The sequence below is a fragment of the Triturus cristatus genome, chromosome 8 (assembly GCF_964204655.1).
Source record: "Triturus cristatus chromosome 8, aTriCri1.1, whole genome shotgun sequence".
Taxonomy (NCBI): domain Eukaryota; kingdom Metazoa; phylum Chordata; class Amphibia; order Caudata; family Salamandridae; genus Triturus; species Triturus cristatus.
The window spans coordinates 1,212,059,201-1,212,076,697 of record NC_140591.1 but is presented as its reverse complement, the minus strand read 5'-3'; positions in this window follow the sequence as shown (position 1 = coordinate 1,212,076,697).

Sequence of the window (17,497 nt, the reverse complement as noted above, 5' to 3'; positions counted from 1 at the left end):
TGTGTGCAGAGTCCTCCCAGCAGTGCCCAGACACAGGAGGGGTGTGTGCAGAGTCCTCCCAGCAGTGCCCAGACACAGGAGGGGTGTGTGCAGAGTCCTCCCAGCAGTGCCCAGACACAGGAGGGGTGTGGGCAGAGTCCTCCCAGCAGTGCCCAGAGACAGGAGGGGTGGGTGCCTAACACTCCCAGCAGTGCCCAGAGACAGGAGGGGTGGGTGCCTAACACTCCCAGCAGTGCCCAGACACAGGAGGGGTGTGTGCAGAGTCCTCCCAGCAGTGCCCAGACGCCGGAGGGGTGGGTGTAGAGTCCTCCCAGCAGTGCCCAGACACAGGAGGGGTGGGTGCAGAGTCCTCCCAGCAGTGCCCAGACACAGGAGGGGTGTGTGCCTAACACTCCCAGCAGTGCCCAGTCATAAGAGGGGTGTGTGCAGAGTCCTCCCAGCAGTGCCCAGACACAGGAGGGGTGTGTGCCTAACACTCCCAGCAGTGCCCAGTCATAAGAGGGGTGTGTGCAGAGTCCTTCCAGCAGTGCCCAGACACAGGAGGGGTGGGTGCAGAGTCCTCCCAGCAGTGCCCAGTCATAAGAGGGGTGTGTGCAGAGTCCTCCCAGCAGTGCCCAGGCACAGGAGGGGTGGGTGCAGAGTCCTCCCAGCAGTGCCCAGAGACAGGAGGGGTGGGTGCAGAGTCCTCCCAGCAGTGCCCAGACACAGGAGGGGTGTGTGCAGAGTCCTCCCAGCAGTGCCCAGAGACAGGAGGGGTGGGTGCTTAACACTCCCAGCAGTGCCCAGAGACAGGAGGGGTGGGTGCCTAACACTCCCAGCAGTGCCCAGAGACAGGAGGGGTGGGTGCAGAGTCCTCCCAGCAGTGCCCAGACACAGGAGGGGTGTGTGCCTAACACTCTCAGCAGTGCCCAGTCATAAGAGGGGTGTGTGCAGAGTCCTCCCAGCAGTGCCCAGGCACAGGAGGGGTGGGTGCAGAGTCCTCCCAGCAGTGCCCAGAGACAGGAGGGGTGGGTGCAGAGTCCTCCCAGCAGTGCCCAGACACAGGAGGGGTGTGTGCAGAGTCCTCCCAGCAGTGCCCAGAGACAGGAGGGGTGGGTGCTTAACACTCCCAGCAGTGCCCAGAGACAGGAGGGGTGGGTGCCTAACACTCCCAGCAGTGCCCAGACACAGGAGGGGTGTGTGCAGAGTCCTCCCAGCAGTGCCCAGTCATAAGAGGGGTGTGTGCAGAGTCCTCCCAGCAGTGCCCAGACACAGGAGGGGTGTGTGCAGAGTCCTCCCAGCAGTGCCCAGACACAGGAGGGGTGTGTGCAGAGTCCTCCCAGCAGTGCCCAGAGACAGGAGGGGTGGGTGCCTAACACTCCCAGCAGTGCCCAGAGACAGGAGGGGTGGGTGCCTAACACTCCCAGCAGTGCCCAGAGACAGGAGGGGTTGGTGCAGAGTCCTCCCAGCAGTGCCCAGATACAGGAGGGGTGTGTGCCTAACACTCCCAGCAGTGCCCAGTCATAAGAGGGGTGTGTGCAGAGTCCTCCCAGCAGTGCCCAGACACAGGAGGGGTGTGTGCAGAGTCCTCCCAGCAGTGCCCAGACACAGGAGGGGTGTGGGCAGAGTCCTCCCAGCAGTGCCCAGAGACAGGAGGGGTGGGTGCCTAACACTCCCAGCAGTGCCCAGAGACAGGAGGGGTGGGTGCCTAACACTCCCAGCAGTGCCCAGACACAGGAGGGGTGTGTGCAGAGTCCTCCCAGCAGTGCCCAGACGCCGGAGGGGTGGGTGTAGAGTCCTCCCAGCAGTGCCCAGACACAGGAGGGGTGGGTGCAGAGTCCTCCCAGCAGTGCCCAGACACAGGAGGGGTGTGTGCCTAACACTCCCAGCAGTGCCCAGTCATAAGAGGGGTGTGTGCAGAGTCCTCCCAGCAGTGCCCAGACACAGGAGGGGTGTGTGCCTAACACTCCCAGCAGTGCCCAGTCATAAGAGGGGTGTGTGCAGAGTCCTTCCAGCAGTGCCCAGACACAGGAGGGGTGGGTGCAGAGTCCTCCCAGCAGTGCCCAGTCATAAGAGGGGTGTGTGCAGAGTCCTCCCAGCAGTGCCCAGGCACAGGAGGGGTGGGTGCAGAGTCCTCCCAGCAGTGCCCAGAGACAGGAGGGGTGGGTGCAGAGTCCTCCCAGCAGTGCCCAGACACAGGAGGGGTGTGTGCAGAGTCCTCCCAGCAGTGCCCAGAGACAGGAGGGGTGGGTGCTTAACACTCCCAGCAGTGCCCAGAGACAGGAGGGGTGGGTGCCTAACACTCCCAGCAGTGCCCAGAGACAGGAGGGGTGGGTGCAGAGTCCTCCCAGCAGTGCCCAGACACATGAGGGGTGTGTGCCTAACACTCTCAGCAGTGCCCAGTCATAAGAGGGGTGTGTGCAGAGTCCTCCCAGCAGTGCCCAGACACAGGAGGGGTGTGTGCAGAGTCCTCTCAGCAGTGCCCAGACACAGGACGGGTGTGTGCAGAGTCCTCCCAGCAGTGCCCAGACACAGGAGGGGTGTGTGCAGAGTCCTCCCAGCAGTGCCCAGAGACAGGAGGGGTGGGTGCCTAACACTCCCAGCAGTGCCCAGAGACAGGAGGGGTGGGTGCCTAACACTCCCAGCAGTGCCCAGACACAGGAGGGGTGTGTGCAGAGTCCTCCCAGCAGTGCCCAGATGCCGGAGGGGTGGGTGTAGAGTCCTCCCAGCAGTGCCCAGACACAGGAGGGGTGGGTGCAGAGTCCTCCCAGCAGTGCCCAGACACAGGAGGGGTGTGTGCCTAACACTCCCAGCAGTGCCCAGTCATAAGAGGGGTGTGTGCAGAGTCCTCCCAGCAGTGCCCAGACACAGGAGGGGTGTGTGCCTAACACTCCCAGCAGTGCCCAGTCATAAGAGGGGTGTGTGCAGAGTCCTCCCAGCAGTGCCCAGACACAGGAGGGGTGGGTGCAGAGTCCTCCCAGCAGTGCCCAGTCATAAGAGGGGTGTGTGCAGAGTCCTCCCAGCAGTGCCCAGACACATGAGGGGTGGATGCAGAGTCCTCCCAGCAGTGCCCAGAGACAGGAGGGGTGGGTGCCTAACACTCCCAACAGTGCCCAGAGACAGGAGGGGTGGGTGCCTAACACTCCCAGCAGTGCCCAGACACAGGAGGGGTGTGTGCAGAGCCCTCCCAGCAGTGCCCAGTCATAAGAGGGGTGTGTGCAGAGTCCTCCCAGCAGTGCCCAGACACAGGAGGGGTGTGTGCAGAGTCCTCCCAGCAGTGCCCAGTCATAAGAGGGGTGTGTGCAGAGTCCTCCCAGCAGTGCCCAGACACAGGAGGGGTGTGTGCAGAGTCCTCCCAGCAGTGCCCAGTCATAAGAGGGGTGTGTGCAGAGTCCTCCCAGCAGTGCCCAGACACAGGAGGGGTGGGTGCAGAGTCCTCCCAGCAGTGCCCAGTCATAAGAGGGGTGTGTGCAGAGTTCTCCCAGCAGTGCCCAGACACAGGAGGGGTGGGTGCAGAGTCCTCCCAGCAGTGCCCAGTCATAAGACGGGTGTGTGCAGAGTCCTCCCAGCAGTGCCCAGACACAGGAGGGGTGTGTGCAGAGTCCTCCCAGCAGTGCCCAGTCATAAGAGGGGTGTGTGCAGAGTCCTCCCAGCAGTGCCCAGACACAGGAGGGGTGTGTGCAGAGTCCTCCCAGCAGTGCCCAGTCATAAGAGGGGTGTGTGCAGAGTGCTCCCAGCAGTGCCCAGACACAGGAGGGGTGGGTGCAGAGTCCTCCCAGCAGTGCCCAGTCATAAGAGGGGTGTGTGCAGAGTCCTCCCAGCAGTGCCCAGAGACAGGAGGGGTGGGTGCCTAACACTCCCAGCAGTGCCCAGAGGCAGGAGGGGTGGGTGCCTAACACTCCCAGCAGTGCCCAGAGACAGGAGGGGTGGGTGCCTAATACTCCCAGCAGTGCCCATGGAATGCAAAGGGTGGAGTAGCCACAGATACCATGCCCACAAATGTCAGTCAGGTGCACAAAGACCCTACAGTACATGTACCACATGTGTGCGAGGCTGGGAGTATACGCATGCATAGCACCGAAAAGAAAACATGTCCACATGAAGTCACGTCAATAGTCCACATACACAAGTACAATGACTACCAAGGATGCCACGAATGATGCAGGTGGAGACATCGCTCAGCATGCATGTGCAAAGTTGAAGGAGTCCGTCACACACCCAGGTAATGTACACACAGCTCAGTGCTAAATATTGGGAACACCCTGCAGTGAAGATGTCAGGGTACACAGAGGAAGGAATACACCTTGGGACAATTTCACCATCCTGTAACTGCTTACATGAACAGAGAAACCTAGCTAACACCGTGTGATGGCACACAGATACCAAGGTCCCCCCTATGACCAGCACACTACTACATTTCCCACACACCCAACACATGATTACCACCCAAAATCATGTAGCAGCCCCACCAACAGCAACATCAGAAAAGCAGTAGTGTTCAAAGGAAACAAAAATGGCTTTAATCAGCATGATCTTAAATAGTGTGTTCGTAGAAAGTTCAATATTTACAAAGCCCATAGGTCAGTTCATGAGTCACAGCTGGATGGGGGACACAGTGGGACGCGTGTCCCCTAGCTTGCCTGCACAGTCAGACTCCTTCGTCTTCCACAGCGGGGAGGGCATCATGTGGGGGGAAGGACCAGGCACCGCAGGGACAGGAGGGCGAAGGGTAGGCATCGTGGGTGCAGGGATGGAGGACTCCACCACAGGGGGTGGGGCAGGGCCAAGACTGGAGGCCAGGATCTCGCTGCACACCTTAGCAAGGTCCTCCAGTGTCTCCCCTGCCACCGAAGGAACCACAGACCCCAAGGAGGGGGGGGGGTGGAGGGATGGGTCGCAGTGCCACTGGGGGAGGGTGTGGACAGGGGGGGGGACTCAACCACCCTGACCAGGGACTCCCTTGACTGCTTGCGGGGTGGTGTCACAGTGGGGCTCAGGGACAGAGCGGCCATGAAGGAGTCCTTGCCGGATATGTGGCCAGGAGAGCTGAGGGGAGGGGATTTGGAGGGAGAGGATTGGGTGGAATGCGGACTCCCACTCTGGCTGCGTGTCTTACGTTTGCCCCCCGACCCAGTGGGTGTGCCTACTTCACCCTGTGTGTGCGTACCAGGAGGTGTGCGTATGACCTTCCCTGCTGGTGTGGTGCCTGTGTCTGTTGTGGTGGGTGCATGCTGACGTCTGGGTGTACGTGGGACAGGCATGGCAGTGGGAAGTGTGGATGGGGCAGGGGTAGGGGGTGGGACGTAGCACTTCAGGAGACCCACTGCTGCAGTCAGTGTCGAGTCTATGGACCTCAGCAACTGGCGTTGGTCAGCCTGCAACGAAAAAATGCCCTCCAAGTATGCCTCCATGTTGTGCAGCACTTGGATGTGGCCATGGAGGACATTAAGGATCGCAGCCTGACCAACCTGCAACTGCCGCTGGATGTCCACAGACTCAGCATTGGCGGCAGCAGTGGAGACAGGGGCAGGGGGTGCGGTGGCTGGCAGGAAGGAGACATGTGGTGACCGGGCACGCTGGGAAGGGACACAAGCAAGTGGCAGGCGGCTGATGGCAATGGAGGGGGCGGGGTGCAATGTTGTTCCGCTGTCAGCTGGTGGTGCAGCCTCCGCCCACTCGGAGAGATCATCCTCGGACCCGTCCGCTTCATATTCGGTGGTGCCAGTGGACAGGTCCTCGGCCTCACTCTCCTCCGCCTCTGTACCACTCAATGTGCCAGCCACGATGTCAACGCTGGCACTGGTGCTCGGTCCCTCCGCTCCGTCTGTGCTCATGTCTCCCTCCGTGTCCCCCGACGATGCTGTGGGCAAGGTGAAGAGACAGCAATTAATCACACACCTGTATACATATGTCACATGAGTCCAATCTACATAGGTTACAGTGCATAGCCTGCAAAGAAAGATCAGTAACATCTACAAAACAAGGTACAGATGTAGGGCATGCAACACACAGTTGGTTGACCCACCATGCCAATGAAAATCCATGGAGAGCATGACACAATAGCAAATGACATGAAATGGAGTTTGACATAGGAGCCATGCCCTGGGGACAATCCAGCACTGCATCTGCACCACACAGCGTTGCCGACAATAGGGATGAGAAGGGACCAAATCCATGAACTTGAGGCACATGCTGCATAGGTAATACTGATAACATGCCCAACATGACTGGCTCACTGCACCTTGAGTGTATGTCCAGACAAACATCACACACTGGCCAGACCTAGCAAGGAGAATTCAGGTTTTGACATGTAGGCTTGGCCCGCACCAACCACCCCCTACATGAGACAATTTGTTGAGACACAGGTGGCACTTACATCTCTTAGTCTGGGTGAAATACACAGGGGATGCATAAATGCAAGATTGGACGCCAAATACCCAAGGTGCGCCTGTCCAAATAATCATGTACAAATGGCCATCATCAGATGATTGTAACAAGACACACAGGCACTGGCCACTGTGACTATGAACAAGGAAAATCAGGTCAGGCTGTACAGTGGACACTTGTACTACATTTCACGTCAATATACATGGTGCCAGGGGACAATGGCACAGAGCACAACCTATGCTGTAGACACTGAGAGTGTCCACGTTTTGTGATGACACACATGACACCTATGAAAATATGCCCCAGGGGACAGTAGTGGCAACATAACTCCATGGTCCTGAATGGGAATGACTGCAACACACGCCACCATCCCTGCATTATGCGTATCGCACACTCATGCACATCATGTCACAGGCCACAACATAGGACATGCGCGCTGTAAGGCATGACACTTGTGAGACTAACTCCCATGTCTGGACTCTGAATCAGTGCCAACTGACATGAAACCCACATGTACTGAACTGGACAGGGCACAGGCAAGGTCCCCAAACCTGTTACACACCACCCCCCCACATGATGCTACAGGCATAGTTCACGTGGAGAAAGCACCAGCCTACATTACCTTGGGAAGGAGTGACTACACACAGACCAGGGAACACATTGCAAGGAGGGGAAGGGAGGCAGGAGAGCACAGCTATACTGTGGGTAACTGGATCTGCACAGCACCTTTAAACCCTGGCAGTGTATCCATGCAACTGTGCACTTACAAATGCTGGTGAAACACAACAAGCACACATGTACCTACCCCCTTCCTGCTGCTGCTTCTCCTGTAAGCGCCTCTCCAAGTCTGGAAATACCACCGGCAGCACACGCTTGTGGATGTGGGTCAGTCGGCGGCACCCGCGGTTCTTATGGCTCTCAGGTGAGTCCCCCAGCAGGACCCGTGCGATCCTCCGCGTCCAGCACCGGATATCCTGCCAGCGTTTCCTCACCTGGGACAGGCGCCGCTTCCGACCATCCCCACTCCTCACGGCGCTGACGGCGGTCAGCCATATCTGCTCCTTGGCAGAGGCGCCTACCTGTGAGGATGAACAAGTGACACTACATCAATACACCTGGCACATGTCACAGGGAAACATATTAGAACACATTTGCTGTTTACAACAAGGCATAGTATGCATCCAACGCATTGCACCTTTGTCATAGGGACATGATCCTCTGGGGAAGGGCAAAAGCAGTATGTGCCATTGAAAGGACACAGGTGGAATGAGGGCAACTACACAATCAATGATCCATGCTCACACTGTGCATCACAAGCTACACCAGGATAATGTGCAGCACCTTCAAGCAGTCACATGCCGCAGGCCACTGACGCTACCGCAGCAGAGTACACAGACATACACAGGCAAAGGATATTCACCTGCCATTGCCAAATGCAGCGACATACCTCACTCTGCACATGTGCCACTAGACTGGGGGGGGCTCACAGGTGTGGGGCTGGCTCTGCACGTCAGACACACAGCACTGCTCCCTGCTCACATCACATGGCCAGGGTATATCCATCCCTCATGCAGCTGGGGTGCTACACTCCACATATGCACCCACCCACATGACAGGGGACTTACACACACACCGATGTCCAGGGTACGAACACATCATGTGGACACTCTCAGCACAGGTACACAGAACTAACACACATCTGTGGGTACAGTCACCTGTCACACTGGGCTGACCACAGAATCACATGAGGACTGTAGAGGCTACATTCCCAGGAGGACAAGACAGGCAGAATGTGGCATGCACCATGCAGTGATTGTCACAGTAAACACCATGCTAGTGAGGACGGCAGACATGCACCACAGCATGCTCTGGCTGGGAGACATCAGGCATTCCCCCCCCTGGGACCCCCCCCCTACAGTACATAGCATGTGTGTCACACCTGGACACAATGCCAGAAGTCACAGTCACAAAAAAGGGACACAGTCTGTGCCAGTGGAGTCTGCACTCACCTGATACCCTGATCGCCCATACAGCAAGGGGTACTGTGGGAGGATCACATCCAGCAAAGCCAGGTTCTCCTCCAGGGTGAAAGGCTGTGACCTCTCCACAGCCCTTGACATGGTTCCAGGGAATCAGTAGCAGCAGCTGGGTCGTGGAATACAAAGATGTGCAGGCAAGTGCTCCCTCATGGGACCTGGCTGCCTTATATCTGCCTTGCTGGCCTGTTTCATGCACAGGAGTACAGAGTGATTGGTCACTCACATTTGCATCCTATGTTTCCTCCAATCCCTTCAAATCTAGCACAGTCAGTGGGTTCTTATTGTGTTTTTTTCTTCAGCATGATGTCAACTCCACAAACACATTGCAACAAAGTAGATTCATTCCAACTGACTTCTGCTGTGCACCTTCCGGAACAAATTCAAACTTTAAACTTGACAACCAGCATGCATGTAGGCCTTTATACTTGTCCCTCATGTGTCCCCTATGTAATTTGGAGCTTCACACACAGGTACGGTGCGTTCCGGGGCCCTAGGGCACCCCAAATGCATATCAACGGCCCGTACAGGCGTGTGTACGCTCCGTACCACTATGGGTGCTCTCGCGTATGCGTACTCATGGTGGTACGGACCGTACACACGCCTGTACGCTCACTATCACTATGAGTACGCATACGCGAGAACACCCATAGTGGTACGGACCGTACACACGCGTGTACGCTCACTATCACTATGGGTGTTCTCGCATATGCGTACCCATAGTGGTACGGACCGTACACACGCCTGTACGCTCACTATCACTATGAGTACGCATACGCGAGAACACCCATAGTGGTACGGACCGTACGCACGCGTGTACGCTCACTATCACTATGGGTGTTCTCGCGTATGCGTACCCATAGTGGTACGGACCGTACACACGCCTGTACGCTCACTATCACTATGGGTACGCATACGCGAGAACACCCATAGTGGTACGGACCGTACACACGCCTGTACGCTCACTATCACTATGAGTACGCATACGTGAGATCACCCATAGTGATAGTGAGCGTACAGGCGTGTGTACGGTCCGTACCACTATGGGTACGCATACGCGAGAACACCCATAGTGATAGTGAGCGTACACACGTGTGTACGGTCCATACCACTATAAGTGTTCTCGCGTATGCGTACTCATAGTGATAGTGAGCGTACAGGCGTGTGTACGGTCCGTACCACCTCGCGTATGCGTACTCATGGTGGTACGGACCGTACACACGCCTGTACGCTCACTATCACTATGAGTACGCATACGCGAGAATACCCATAGTGGTATGGACCGTACACACGTGTGTACGCTCACTATCACTATGGGTGTTCTCGCGTATGAGTACCCATAGTGGTACGGACCGTACACACGCCTGTACGCTCACTATCACTATGGGTGATCTCGCGTATGCATACTCATAGTGATAGTGAGCGTAGAGGCGTGTGTACGGTCCGTACCACCATGAGTACGCATACGCGAGCACACCCATAGTGGTACGGACCGTACACACGTGCGTACGCTCACCATCACTACGGGTACACATACGGCAGCACTCCCATAGTGATACGGGAACGTACACAGGCCCTCATTGCGAAAGTACGGTGGTTTTCACACATCACAGTGGTGACAGGCAGCACACAGGAAGGAATAGGGCTGACATACTTGTCCATGGATGGACATCAAGGCATTGTCTGGGCAGTACTACATGTGTGGGGCACAGGTGTGAAAGGCTGTGATGTAGCACATTACTCCTGAGTCGAGAAGGCACCAGATGTATGATGAGATGTGTACACATGTAATGTGTGACGGTGCAATGTGTTCCAGGCATGCCCTTGACTCCTTTGACATGTGTGCATGTCGTACTGCACACTTGGGATGAGCGTCACTGGCATGGCACGGACAACAACACACGGAAGTGTCCCCTGAGGCCGGGTACAGGGGTTACCACACCTGACATGTCACTACCCACGGTGCACAATGTGACTATGTCATGTATGTGTGGGGGGTTCCCATTAGCTTGATGTTGGAGCTCCCTCAAAAGCAGCAGCTGTTGCAGCAACCAACATGTGTATGTGTGTAGATTGACATGGCACACTGTTCCGCACACCATGCCACATGTGGTATCGGATGTGAGGTGCGTATGTATGCATGGGACACGGAGTAGCGTAACAAGGACATGTCTGCATCCTCTCTATGAATGTGTGGTGAGTCATCACATGTACACCTTCATGGCAAGGTGTGTGGGCTGTCCTAGTGTAATGTCATGTGACCTGTGGCCCTAGTGTTCCGCTACCAGTCTCTGCAATCGACATCCTACTTCTGCTGATGTGTGGATGTATGTCACTCCTGTCTTGCGTCTGGCTGTTCACTTACTCTGGGACACAGCCAATCCCATGCCATGGCATGTGGAGGTTCACAATCTCCGTGTGTAACTGGGTCTTGGTAGGAGTGTCACCTGGCAGCCATACGTGTCCAGGGCATGTGGCACATACCTGACTCCGTATGTAGCATATGTGTATTGACAGATTAACATGTGCTCAGTACAAATACATTTTTGTTGTGGTGCACTCACTCTTGCTTGTCACTTCCAAATTACTGCAGAGCGCCGCCTCTTCCCCGACCAATTCCGGACTTGGCTGCCATGCGGGAGAATGACTGTATCCGGTGCTACCGCTTCCCCCAACCGTTGATTCTGGAGTTGACGGCGAGACTGGCACCACACCTGCAACCGCTGCACAGGTATCCTACGGCACTGACACCCAAGCTGAAGGTAATGGCAGCCCTACATTTTCTTGCCACGGGTACCTTTCAAAATACCATAGCTCAAGTTGGTGGCATGTCCCAGAGCATGTTCTGCCGTGTGCTGCATGATTTCTTAGAGGCCATGTTGATTCACCTGGATGAGTTCATCCATTTCCCAACCCCTGAAATGTTGACTGGGGTCAAGCATGGATTCTATGCCCTGGGAGGGATGTCCCATGTCATTGTGTCCATAGATGGGACACATGTGGCTTTGGTACCACCACAGGCACAGGAGGTAGCGTACAGGAATCGCAAGCACTACCACTCCATCAATGCCCTTGTGGTGTGTCTGTCCAACATGGTGATTTCACATGTCTGTGCTCGTTTTCCAGCATCAGCACACGATGCCTACATCATGAGGCGTAGCAGGATGCCTGAAATGATGACGCAGCTGCGCAACGAACGAGCATGTGTTGTTGGTGGGTACAGTCTGTCTGTCCTGTATTTTGCGTAGACTTCCAGCACGACCGCTTCTCCTGTCCTACTTATGTCCATGTGCTTTCCATGTAGGGGACGCTGGCTATCCCAACATGCCATGGCTGATCACACCTCTCCGCAACCCCATCACGCCGGCCCAGCTCCGCTACAACACCGCCCATGGCCGGACAAGGCGAGTGATAGAGAGGACGTTTGGCCTCCTGAAGAGCCGATTCCGATGCCTCCACAAGACCGGCGGCGCGCTCCCATATGACCCGGCGAAGGTCTGCAAAATCTTCATGGTGTGCTGCATGCTGCACAACATAGCAGTTGAGAAAGCTGTGCCACTCATCCTGGATCAAGATGATCAGGACCATCCACCCGTGGAGGACGAAGGTCTTGGCAATGGGGCTAGTGATGTGGAGGACGTGGTTCCGCAAGAGGACATCCGGACTCGGCTCATACGCGACTTCTTTGCTTTGTGGTGAGTACCAGTGTCTGTGTGTGCACGCATTGGTCCCCATGTGGCATGTGTTGCGATGTGTGTGTCCATCTGCATGTATGCCATGTGAGTCAGAGGAGTGTGTGGATGTGTCACTGGAGTGATGGTGGCAGTGATGTGTATTTCCCCTGTCATAATTGTGACCTGGCATGTTGTCATCCTTACATGTGTCGAGTACATGCACATGCAAGTGGCTGTGCTTTTTGTGGCTGACTTCTTGTGTGTCTCTCATCCCCAGGTACTTGCGCATGCCGTCTGCTGGTTGCATTGTTGTGGCACTGCTATTCCTCATGGACACGTCATCGTGTGCTGACTCAGCGTTACAGGCACGGACAAGTTTGGAAGTCTCCTTAGGGTAAGGGATGCATCAGGGGTGTATTGGGTGTGGCAGTTGTTCACAATGTATGCACACTGCCCCTGTCGATGTTTGGTTCCTCTGCAGACATGTCGCATCACCATGGTACACATGACATGCAGCTGGGTACACCTGAATAGATGGTCAGACTTGTTGACAGTCATCAGTGATGGGATTGTGGAATGTGATGATGGCATCAATGTGTGTTACACTGCCCTCGGACACATACGGTTTGCCTTGGCTTGACATGCTGTGGGACTTCCACATCAGTGGATCAATGGTGTATGGCAGTCTCTCCGTGAACAGCAGGGGGTGTTTAGCTGTTAGCCGACACTTGTGTGCCAGTTCCATGGCTATCACGCATTTGGGCTGCAGAAGGGGGGTTCCAGTGTTGGACCCACATGTTACTCCACATGACCCGTTCATGTGTACTCCGAGTTGCCTCTGCAATCCCAAATACATGACTAATAAAGGTGTCCCTATGCCTCCAAGGTGCCTCTTCTCAGTCAATGCTGGTGTGTTGCCACGGTGCATCCGGCATGTGTGGCATGGTTTTCCGTGATAGTGGCTATGTGTCTATGTGTAGAGTAGCAAGATGCAAGCTGTTTGTGTGGGATTAGACTCTGTATTGTGCATGTAGTCCATGACTGTGTGGGTATTGTGACATGTACCATCCCCATGCATCCAGCGTTGGCCAGGCAACCATTCACTGCATCCACCTGACTCAAGCTTGCAGGACATGGTTCTGCCACCTGTCCACACATACCTGGGTGCCCCCCAGGACACTCCACATGATCCCTGACCTCTGCGCATGGCTGTCGCTGTACTCAATATGTCTGTCGGCACGGTTGTGCGGCCACCCCCTCAGCTGGTTAGGCCCATCACGGGTGTGTATGGTGCTCCATGTCAGTCTTGCCTAATACAATGTGACCCATGTGTGTCCTGTGCCAGACTCAGGCCCCAGGGTGTGGATGGTTGAAGTCAAATGAGAACTCAGGCATAGTTAGACTTTACAAGACACATGTAAGGTAATAATGCAATCAGTAGGCATCTTCTCTTTATGGTGTGACTTTTTATTTTGATTGGGGTGGGGGGGGTTGACATGAGGGGCATTCCGGGTGTGTGGAATCCAAAGTTCACTAGGGGAGTTGGTGTCCTTGCCATTTGAAATCCTCAGAGTCCATGCCACAGTCTTTGTCAACATTGGTCAGACAGTGACCAGCAAGTCCATGTGGCAGAGAATGTCTTTTGATGCTGTGCTGCTGTTGCTCCAGTGGGCCAGGTGCCAGGCCAGGTGTCCTGGGAGATGGTGCTGTTGCGCCGACCCTCACGGTCTTTTCGGTGGACGACCCGCCCTCCTGCGGGGACCCTCAGAAGCAGGCCGTGACGATGTTTGGGATGCTCCGTCGGATGTCTCCTCCTCCTCCTCATCCCTCCCTGTGGGTGGTGATGTTCTACGCCTGATGGCACAGGGAGGGTTGCCCATGTTGTCGGCCATCCGACGGAGTGTACTGTGAATTCCCGTGAACACCGTCACGAGCTCAGCCTGTCTGTCCTCCATCCTCCGTTGGTGTTGCAGTAGACAGGCATGTTGCTCCGCATGTTGCTGGGCCTGCTGGGTCTTGATCCCCTCGAGGATGGACACAACCTGGGCCATGCCCGTGGTGTCCTGCCGGTATGTGTCCAGGATGTTTCGGACATGGGAATATACCGGTTCCCCAGCCAACTGGTCAGGCTCGCGCCTCCGCCGTCCTCCACTCCCACCACCCCTGCCCACTTGCACCTGGCCTGCCTTTGTGGGCACATCGGGTCTCCGGGACCCCTGAGGGGTGGCATTGGCGTTGTCGCCTGCCTCCTCCTGGGTGCCCGGGACACCGTGTCCCTCCTGGCCAGCCTGGCTGCATTGTGGTGGTGGGGCAGGGATCCTGGGTGTCTCCTGGGATGTGGCAGGAGTGGGGTGGTGGTTGGCCCAGTTGTACCTGACGCAAGTGCTGCAGGTCGTTGGACACCAGAGGGGCCAGGTTGGTCGGGGTCGGGTTCGTCCACAGAGTGGTGAGAGTCGTCACTGCCGGTGGCTCCGTCATCCCGCCGAGCCGGATCCTGTGTGTCTTCCCCCCCAGTGTTGGGGGGTGATCGACGACGTTGACCTGTGTGTGAGAGAGACAATGTTAATTTTGTTCCATGCAACATCCATGTTTCATTGTTTTGAAAGTTGGCACATTTCCTCTGGGAATTTGTATATGTCTTGCATTCCACTGACAGTGCACTTGTGCATGGGTATGTCCCTTGGCCACAGCTTTTGAGACTTTACCTATGTGTGGCACAGTCTTACTTGCTGCGTCAATTGTGACAGCAGTCAGCAGTGGAGTGGGCAGGTGTGGCGAGCCATGCATTGGCGCCTTCCGTGTAGCACTGTACGTGTGCACATGGAGTGGTTCCACACACTTATATGATGCAGGTAGCTGTTGTTGTGCTCGTGCACAGGTTGTGACATGGCCCTGTGTTTTGCCATGGAGAAGAGGGGGGTTCTGGCACTGGCCACTCTTGTCTACATGCACGCAGTCCACCTGCTGACGAGCAGACATCCCCACACCCCACAAGGCTGATTTGCTCTCCCTGTGTGTCCCTTTCTCGCTCCCTCTCTGTCCCCCTCTCCCTCCCTCTGCGTGTCAGCCTCCTCCCTCTGTCCATCTCCCTGTGTCTCCCTCCCTCTCTGTCCCCCTCTCCCTCCCTCCGTGTGTCAGCCTCCTCCCTCTGTCCGTCTCCCTGTGTCTCCCTCCCTCTCTGTCCCCCTCTCCCTCCCTCCGTGTGTCAGCCTCCTCCCTCTGTCCGTCTCCCTGTGTCTCCCTCCCTCTCTGTCCCCCTCTCCCTCCCTCCGTGTGTCAGCCTCCTCCCTCTGTCCATCTCCCTGTGTCTCCCTCCCTCTCGGTCCCCCTCTCCCTCCCTCCGTGTGTCAGCCTCCTCCCTCTGTCCGTCTCCCTGTGTCTCCCTCCCTCTCTGTCCCCCTCTCCCTCCCTCCGTGTGTCAGCCTCCTCCCTCTGTCCGTCTCCCTGTGTCTCCCTCCCTCTCTGTCCCCCTCTCCCTCCCTCTGTGTGTCACCCTCTGTCACCTCAGCCCAGCTTCCTGGGCACAGACTGTTCGCAGATCTTTGAATGGCCCTTGGATTGTTGATGTGAGTTTGTTTCTGATCTCCAGGCACCCATTGGGTGTAGTGTGTGTGTCTGCACTGCTGCTGTGGTGGTGTGTGCTGCCACTCTTTCACAGTGTTGGCTGTTCATTAACTGCTGTCATGTGCAAGAACGTGCCGTCACCCCCATGTGTTGATGCAAGGCGTCCGACATTTGCTGGCGAGTCTTTCCTGTGTGGGGACACAGGGCCCGATTCACAGAACTAACTTAAGACAAAATCCTAAACTTACTACCATTTTGGTATTCACAGAAGGCACTTACTCATTTTGGTATTCACAGAAGGCACTTACTCATTTCGGTATTCACAGAAGTTAGGAGTCCTAACTTTAGGACTCCTAAATGCCTTCTGTGAATACCGAAAGTCTTAAAATTAGGATTTTTCTCAGTTTAGTAGTAGTATAGTTAGGACTCCTAACTTTAGGACTCCTAAATACCTTCTGTGAATACCGAAAGTCTTAAAATTAGGATTTTTCTCAATTTAGTAGTCCTAGGTCTAAACTTAGGACTACTAAATTGAGAAAAATCCTAATTTTAAGACTTTCGGTATTCACAGAAGGCATTTAGGAGTCCTAAAGTTAGGAGTCCTAAATTTAGGACTACTAAATTGAGAAAAATCCTAATTTTAAGACTTTCGGTATTCACAGAAGGCATTTAGGAGTCCTAAAGTTAGGAGTCCTAACTATACTACTACTAAACTGAGAAAAATCCTAATTTTAAGACTTTCGGTATTCACAGAAGGCATTTAGGAGTCCTAAAGTTAGGACTCCTAACTTCTGTGAATACCGAAATGAGTAAGTGCCTTCTATGAATACCAAAATGAGTAAGTGCCTTCTGTGAATACCAAAATGGTAGTAAGTTTAGGATTTTGTCTTAAGTTAGTTCTGTGAATCGGGCCCACAGTGTTTGTCTGGTTGTGACCTAGGCCATATGGGCAGAGGGCATTGTTGTCTGCTTCTGAGTTGCACTATGTGATTTTTGGGGCCCACACTCCCGCCATCCGGGTTACCGTGTCTTGTGTTGGTGTTTTCTGTGGCCTGTGACTTGACATTGTCCAGCTGGGTGCATGGGGCATGGTGGCGCTAGTGGCATGTGCGTGTTCATGGAGTGTGGTTGAGTCATGCGATAGCTTGGGGTGGTTGCGTGCCTGTTTGTGAGTTTGGTTGTGGATGACGTTCCCCCCATGTGAGGTGAGTTGTTTGTTTACTCACCTGGGTCTCGGAGTCCTTCTAATCCGTCCACTGCCACCACCGGCAGTATGGCCATCACCCTCTCCTCCCAGGGATGGTATTCTACGCGTCTGCGGGGCGGCCCTCCTCCAGTGACGTTGGCCTGGTTGTGTTCATCCGTCATTTTGGCTTGGACCCTCCTCCGCAGATCGTACCACCTGGCTTGGCATTCATGCCTGGTCCTTCTGGTGTCCGCAACAGCATTCACAGCATCGACGATGGTCTGCCACATGGATGTTTTTTCTGTAATGGTGGTCTGTCTGACCAATGTTCCAAAGAGGTGTGGCTCAACTCTGAGGATTTCATCAACAAGGACCTCCAACTCTCGGCTAGTGAACTTTGGATTCTTGTTAGTGGGCATGGTGAGGGGTGTGGGTGTGGATGGTGGGGGGGGGCTGTGGATGGTTGTGGGTGAGTGTGTGTGGTTGTGCAGGTGTGTGTGTGAATGTGATGTGGGGGTGTTTGTGAAGGTTTGTGTGTGAAGGTGTGCAAGTGTAAGGTGTGGTAAGGCTTCTAGTATGGTGCTATAGGTTGTCTGTGGGGTCTGGCAGCAGTAAGTCTGTTGCAAAGGCTCATGGTTTGTGTGTGTGGGCCCTTTTTATTGGTCCATTGG